The sequence below is a fragment of the Cotesia typhae genome, unplaced genomic scaffold, assembly GCF_013202065.1.
Source record: "Cotesia typhae breed Kobodo isofemale line unplaced genomic scaffold, CoteBio_Ctyphae scaffold_70, whole genome shotgun sequence".
In the NCBI taxonomy this organism is placed as follows: domain Eukaryota; kingdom Metazoa; phylum Arthropoda; class Insecta; order Hymenoptera; family Braconidae; genus Cotesia; species Cotesia typhae.
The window spans coordinates 1,418,607-1,426,585 of NW_027423780.1; positions in this window are offsets into that span (position 1 = coordinate 1,418,607).

A 7,979-nucleotide genomic window follows, 5' to 3' on the forward strand; every position below is an offset into this window, starting at 1 on the left:
AATAAGCCCCATTCCAAGTCTCGGAACTATCCCTAAGGCCCACCCCTACCAGCGATATTACTTTTTCGCTATTTTAATCCTTTTTAAAATAAAAAAAAAGTTATCCAGAAAAATTTATTAAATTTATCTGCTATTAATAGTTTAATAAAAAAAAATTTTTTCTGGATAACTTTTTTTAATTTTAAAGTGGGTTAAAGTTGCGAAATAATAATATCTTCTGCAGGGGTGGGTTTAAGGAGTGGTTCAGAAATTTGAAATGGGGTTTATTAATTGCAGAAAAATTAAACAAATGTTTCCGGATAACTTTTTTTAATTTTAGAATGGGTTAAAGAAGCGAAATAGAAATGTCCCTGCAGGAGTGGGTCTTAGGGGTAGTTTCGCAATGAGATCATCCGTAAATTTATTTTACGAGAGAAAAAGTTTATATCCTTCATTCTCCGGATCATCAGATCTTATATCAAAGTCCTTTCTTAATTGATTTTTTTAAATTTTTAGTTTTGTAAACGTTCGAAACTACAAGTACATGTCGCGGGATAGTCAGAGAAGCTTCCTATGACCTTAAATCGTCGAGACCTCATGAAAACTCAATTTTTTTCACAACGGGGTAAAACCAATAACTTACCGATTTTTAAAAATTTTAAATTTTCTTAGCGAGAAGTTAAAAATTAATAAAAAAATTGTAAATATTAACTATCGAAAAATTATTAATTTTTTGTTAAATATAGAAAAAAATACTTACACAACTGGCTCTCCTTTCGAGTAAACATAATCTTTTATGTTAAATAAAAAGCCATCAATTATTTGGTTGTCTTGAGCCAACTGCTTTTAATATTTTCCTCTCTTCATTACTCACTTTTTTCCGCGGCATTATAAAAATGTATATATGTACAAATGTAAATATAAATAAATAAAAAAAAAAAGTAATAAAAAAATTTGTGTAAAATAGATAATATTTAAAGAAAATAATACACACAAACTGTAAAAATCGAACTGCTATTTCAACTTAAAAAAAATAATAAAAGTAAATAATTTTTTCAATAATATTAAAATTAAATAAAATTAAATATAATAAAACACAATTTTTATAATTTTTTTAACGTCACACTCGGGGAACGAAATAAAACTTTTATAAGTTAATTAACAAACGTTGCTAAGAAACGAGGTACTTGAGTGAAATTCGCCAATTAAAATAAAGAACAAATGAAAAACAGATGCTAAAAACGACAGTGATTCAAAATTATAAATCCTGAGAACTACAGTAAGCAATATAATAAATTATTAATACCAGTACAAAGTACTTAAGGTATTTTGAGGACAACCGTTAAAAAATAAACATAGAGAACATCATGGAGCTGGATTAAATTATAGAATGAATCATAAATATTTGGGCTGGGTATTCCTAGTGTTTCGGTTGAAAACCTTTTTCGGAAAATACCTGGAGGACACTTAAGACTTAAATTGAACTGTTAAAATAATTATCAATCCCTAAGCTGAATATTTCAATAGTCTCTGATGAAAATCTTCGGAGGAAAACGCTTGAGGATGTTTTGGGGTTCAACTTTTAACAAAATTATAAATTTCTAATTTGAGTATTCCAAGTATTTTCTACGAAATCTTTTTGTAGTAAATACGTTGAGAACACCTAAGAGTTAAGGGGGGAAAAACGTGTAGAAATACGTTTTCATGCTGATTTTTCCTTAATTTTTTGAAAGTATGAAAATAAATGTTATTTATTGAAACTATCGAATTATTTTAAACATATACTTATATTTTTCAATGTTTTACAACAATATAACGGAAAAAGTCGCGAAGATCAGCTAATCCAAATCGTTAATTGTCAGTCGTCTTAGCAGTTGGTGTGCACTATGAAAGCCACAATTTTTATCTAAAGTCAATGGCACAAAGAAATTACTTTTCTCTATACAATTACGCTGAATGTAAACCTTTATTATAAGTGATATTTTTATTTAAACTATCTTTTTTTAAGTAAACAATGTATAAAAAAATGGCAAGAAATCAGAACTTAATTTCACAGCGCTATAATAACTCTAAATTTTTACTTTTTTCATTTTAATTAAGGTTCATTATAAAGAAGATACACAAATAAAAAAAGTAATTTTTCTGAGCCATTGATTTCAGATAAAAATTTTGGCTTCCATACTACATACAAACTGCTGAGTCGGATTACAACCTGCGATGTGTATCAGATGATATCTCCTCTATTTGTTAAAAGATATTGTTGTTTAATACGAAAAAGCACTTATAAAGATATGTATAGAATAGCTTAATAGTTTAAAAAAAAAAATTGATTTTTTATACCCTGAAAAAATTAATTAAACTCAACATGAAAACGGCCTCATCAACGTATTTTCCCCTTTAAGTTAGACTTAAAGATATTAACCAATACCTAATCTGGATATTTTTTAGTGTTTTCAGAGAGAATCTCTTGTTAAAAATACCTGGAGGAAACTTAGAACCTGAATTTGACTTAGAAAATTATTATCAATACCTGGTCTTTTTATAGCAAGTATTTTTTAGATAAACCCTGTGTAAAAAATTGATAGATAACATATAAAACTTGAGGTAGACTTAAAGAATAATTATTAAAACCTAGTATGAGTACACTCACAGTAGCTTATAATCTTATCTAGGATGTAGATCACGTTTTGGAAAGTAGTTTCCAAAGAAAAGGTTTAGTGAAAAGTACCTGGAGAACATTTAGAGCAAATTTGAACATCAAAAATAATTATCAAGGTCTGTGCTGGGTTTTCCAAGTATTTTCCCGGGAAAACTCCAGTAGAAAACACCTGGATGAAGCGTATGACCGAAATTGGACTTTAATAATAATTGTTAGAACCTAGTATGAGTATACCAAGCGTTTTCCAGGAAAAGTTCCTGTAGAAAGTACCTAGGGAACATTTGGAGCAAAGTTAAACTTTAAAAATAATTATCAAGATCTGTGCTTGGTATTTCAAGTGTTTTCCGGGAAAAACTCCAGTAGAAAACACCTGGATGACGCGTTTGACCGTAATTGGATTTTAATAATAATTGTTAGAACCTAGTATGAGTATACCAAGCGTTTTCCAGGAAAAGTTCCTGTAGAAAGTACCTAAGGAACATTTGGAGCTAAGTTTTTTTTTTTTCTTGCTGGAGTAGTCCAGCTGGCCTCCATGAATATCATATGTAGCTAATGTTTGTTCGGCAATGAACCGAGTCCTCACAGTCGAAGACAATCAATATTTTAACCTGGCGCATAGCGAAAATTATTCGACCATGGTGGGACTCGAACACATGCCTGGCCAGTACCTATAGTACCTAAGTCAAGCACGTTAACCCCTCGGCCACAAGTACTGGTTTTGGAAGTAAGTTACACTTTAAAAATAATCATTAATACCTATTGTGGATATTTTAAGTGTTTTCCTGGTCAAAATCTGGTAGAAAACTCCTAGACAAAGCATATAAGCTCGATTCGATACTAAAATTTATTATGATTATTATTATTATTATTATTTTTTTCATCATTACAATATTTTTAATCGTCTATTATTGTAAATTATTAATTGTTTGATTTTAATTATTATTTATTTTCGTAATTTTTTGCTTTACATCGCCATCTATTCATTGTTTTATTAGTTATCCGCCGATTAGTACTTTTTTTGTCATTAGATGGCGTTACTATCTTCTTCTGTTTCAGCGCCATGTTGTTTGGGGCAAATGCAACATGGGGCAATTGGGATATGGGGCAAATGACATACAGTCACTGATATGTACATCTCGTCTGAGATCAAATATAAAGCGTATTGAAGCATTTAATGCACGTTGTAGCTTCCTATCATTCTCAGCTATCGCATCCACCAGGACTATAGAACAATAATCCACAAGCGGTAAACTAGTAGCAGTAACTAATATTTTTCTGAGTTCCTTTTTGAAGATATTTTTACGCACTTTCAGACAGTGTAGAGCTGAATTTACTTTGCAAACAATGTGAGAGACATGAGTATTCCAAGACAAGCTTCTATCTATGTAAACTCCTAAGCACTTAGCAGAGTCTATGGATGGTATGACAACACCATTTATTTTGACTGGTGGAACATCAAATTCTTGCAATTGTCTTAACCTACCATTTGAGCCAAGGATCATTGACTTCATCTTCGACAAATTTAACTCCAATCCATGGGCATTCGCCCAATTAGTGATCGATTGAGTATCTACATTTACTTGTCTGACAGCTTCCTCACATTGGTGGATAAAGAAATGTTAATAGATGTAACTATCATCTGCAAATAGCCCATGCTTGCAATAACTGAGCCACCTCACTATTGAATTCATTGTGGAAATAATTCTCAGAAAAAACTCTTGAAAAGTCTTTATAACTCTGAATAAGACTTTTCGAAAGTCTTCACATCCCTAACTAAGTAAAGGAAAGACTAAATAAGTCGTCAAAACTCAGCAAAACTCTTCAAAAGTCAAATTTTCCCTGTAATTTCGGACTTTCTCAGAGAGTTATTAAGACTTGATGAGACTTATTCAGTTTTACAGGAAAAGAAGAGAATATTTCTTTTCAAAAAAATTACTTATCAGAATTAGAGAAAATTGAAAATAAAACTATAAAAAAGAATTAATGCATGTTTTGTAAAAATTTTTTAAAAATAATATTTTCATGACGAAAATACTTTGATGGGCATCGAATCACTCATAGTTGAGCAAGTCAAAACATCAACAGCAAATGAAATGCACTTGCTGTTGGAAACAGATACTACTCAAAGAGTAAATCCAATCGGTATTTAATTTGGACTATCAAATATTTAAGTCAACTTTTCTAAGTAGGAGAGGATTTTCTATCACCCAGACCAATCATTTGCGAACATAACCAGCAATAAACAATTCCTTCCCTTGCCAAGTCAGAATAATACCAGAAGATCACTAGAGGATCACTTCGGACCAGCGACAGCCCCGAGCCAAGCTAACCCCCCACCAAGCAACAATAATCCTAATATTTTCTCTTTTGAAGAAAATATGATAAACCAGCTTAAAAACAGCTTCATGACCATATTACAAACACAACTTCAGGAAATCTCCAATAAAATAACTAATAACTCAACAAACATTGAGTTCTTAATGGCACAGTTTGATTATGAATAATTATAATCACAGCACATCACGAAATTAAAGACCAATGTAAAAGAAATAATAATGTGCATAGACATATGCCACCCTCCCCATATCCCTCTTCCTACCGCTCCTATTATTTCTAAGCCATAAAGGCAAGTAATTTATAAGGTGGTTTTTTTTTAATTTAATTTTTAAAATTTTTTCCATAGCAATAAATGAATAAAGACTGATAGCGAAAGCTAAGATGTTTATAGACTGATTAAACAAATGCAAAAATTCTATCTAATTTTTAGTAAGTGTATTTTGATAAGAGTGGCATCGTCGACGAATCAAAAAATATTTTGTATTATTGTGTAAGTTGCTTTAAGGATATTATTACTTATTTATGTATATTGAGATTGAACAAAAATAAAGTCCTTTAAAACCAAAAAAACCAAACTTACTTGAAGAGTAAGTGAATAGAGTTTCTAATAACTACAAGTAATGTGAATCGTGTCCATAATCGATGCGTAATGAACAAAGTTTTTTATCAAATTTGCAAATTATTAATTATCAATATACGCTGATAAAAAGATTTATTAACTACTAACGAATAAATTATTTAATTTATTAAATTCTAATAAATATTTTTTAACATTCATGAAATATTTATTTAAGAGGAAAGTATATTTAGTAAAATAGTTTACAAGTATTTATTAATAGTTAACAAATATAGTTATGTCTGGCCAGATACAATAAAATCTTCTTATGTCTGATGTATTTTTCAATCTAGATATTGTTATATCTGTTTAAATCTGATCAGATATGACTAGATCTGATCATGTCAGATGTATTTATCAACTCAGATATAGTTATATCTGTTTAGATCTGATCAGATATGACTAGATTTGATTGTCTCCAATCCCATATCTGATCAGATCTAAACCTTTTTCCCCGGGTCGGTGAAGACATCGAAGAATTCATGCAATAAGAGGCCTTTCGGTCTTCTATATACACACGATAGTAAGATATGAGATCCAGTATTTAGTGTGACATCTGCCAGTAAGAATTTAGGTTAATTTATATGTTCAGTAGTTGAAATATGTAGAACTTTGACTTTGAAAGAATTTCGAATCAAGCACGCAATGCCACCTCCTTGGAAGTGACGTCCAGTATTATCATGAATCAGACCACTATCTTTGCGTACTCCGGTATAATCAGGAAGCGAGAAAACACGGTTATCTAACCAAGGTTTGAGCCACGTCTCAACCAGAAAAATAATGTCAGGCTTGATGTCATTCACTAAGGCTAAGAATTGAAATATGAAAAATAATTTTCCAGGAATAAATTTTAATATATATATATATATATATATATATATATATATATATATATATATATATATATATATATATATATATATATATATATATATATATATATCAAGAAAGATCACTAGAAAGACTTTGAGAGAGACACTTTTTAGTCAGCTAGTTGCCGAGAAAAAACACTTACAAGATATGTAATAAGACACCTGTGAGAATATTCTAAGTATGCTATGACGTACATCAAGCGCATAGCGAAGTCCTGAACGAGACCGAACAAGCAAAATTAGAGATTTTCTGAGAATCTTGCTAAAGAACTTTCTGGTGGTCGTGTTAAGGAACATATAAATGGCCGTGATAAAGATCTTGCAAAAGGACTTGCTGGTAATCTTCCTGGTGGAGCTACTTAACATCTCGCTGGACGTCTCGCTGGCCGTCTCGCAAATATGTTATGACGTACATCAAGCGCTTAGCGAAGTCCTGAGCAAGACCGAGCAAGCAAAATCAGAGATTTTTCAATAATTATTTTATGTATAGTCTATATCTATATTTTTGTCTGTTTGAAATTGCTATTATTTCAGTAAGACAATTTTATTAGTTTAAAAATTTTTTTTTATTCTTGGTTGAAGTTTATATATTTAAAAACACGTAATTTATTTTGTCAATTCTCCGGAAGTTATATTTTTAATATTTGCATCATCTTAAGTCGATAATGTTTTCTGTGAAAAGGAAACGATAAAAAAAATATACAAATACGTTCTAGGTTGTAATTGCATGTTTTGTTTTTTTTTCTGTGAGAAATCGAACTTTTCAAATTAAATAAATATCGTTTAACTTGAAGTCTGCTGTGGCAGTGGTGCTAAACTTATTTATTATTCTTTTTTAATTTTTTTATTTCCTAAAGCTTGTTTGTGATTGGTTAATTTACATTTTGAATAACTCAAAAACTATTGAGAATATCGAAAAGAGACTAAGGAACTTTATTCTTAGAATCGTCTTCTCTATCTACAGTTTTCCGCTGTGAAGGTCATTCTGAATCACCCTGTATATATATATATATATATATATATATATATATATATATATATATATATATATATATATATATATATATATTTATATATCAGCGAATTCTTTATTCTAATATTAGACTACGGAAAGGAAAGTATACCAAAAGATCGGAAACCTGTATAGGGTCAAAAATCGATAATAAAAATTGATGTTATTAAATATTCTATAACTCCTTTGAATAAAAAAAAAAAGTATATAAAAAGGAAATTCTTTTGCAAACTATAGAGTGCTCAATTCTTAATCGAGGTGTTGTCAGAGTGATTGTCGAAATTTGTAAAGTGCAAGCGTTGCGCTTTTCGTCGAAAAGGGAGAGACCCTGTGTTATATGAGGCAACGCCGGATATAAAATCTCGAAAAAATCAATTATCAAACCAGCCAGAATAGCTTTATAAGACACCGAAACGTCGAGATCAAATGAAAACTCGATTTTCGTAAATTGAGATGAAAACAATAACTTCCCATTTTTTTGAAAATCATTGATCTTGTTAGCAG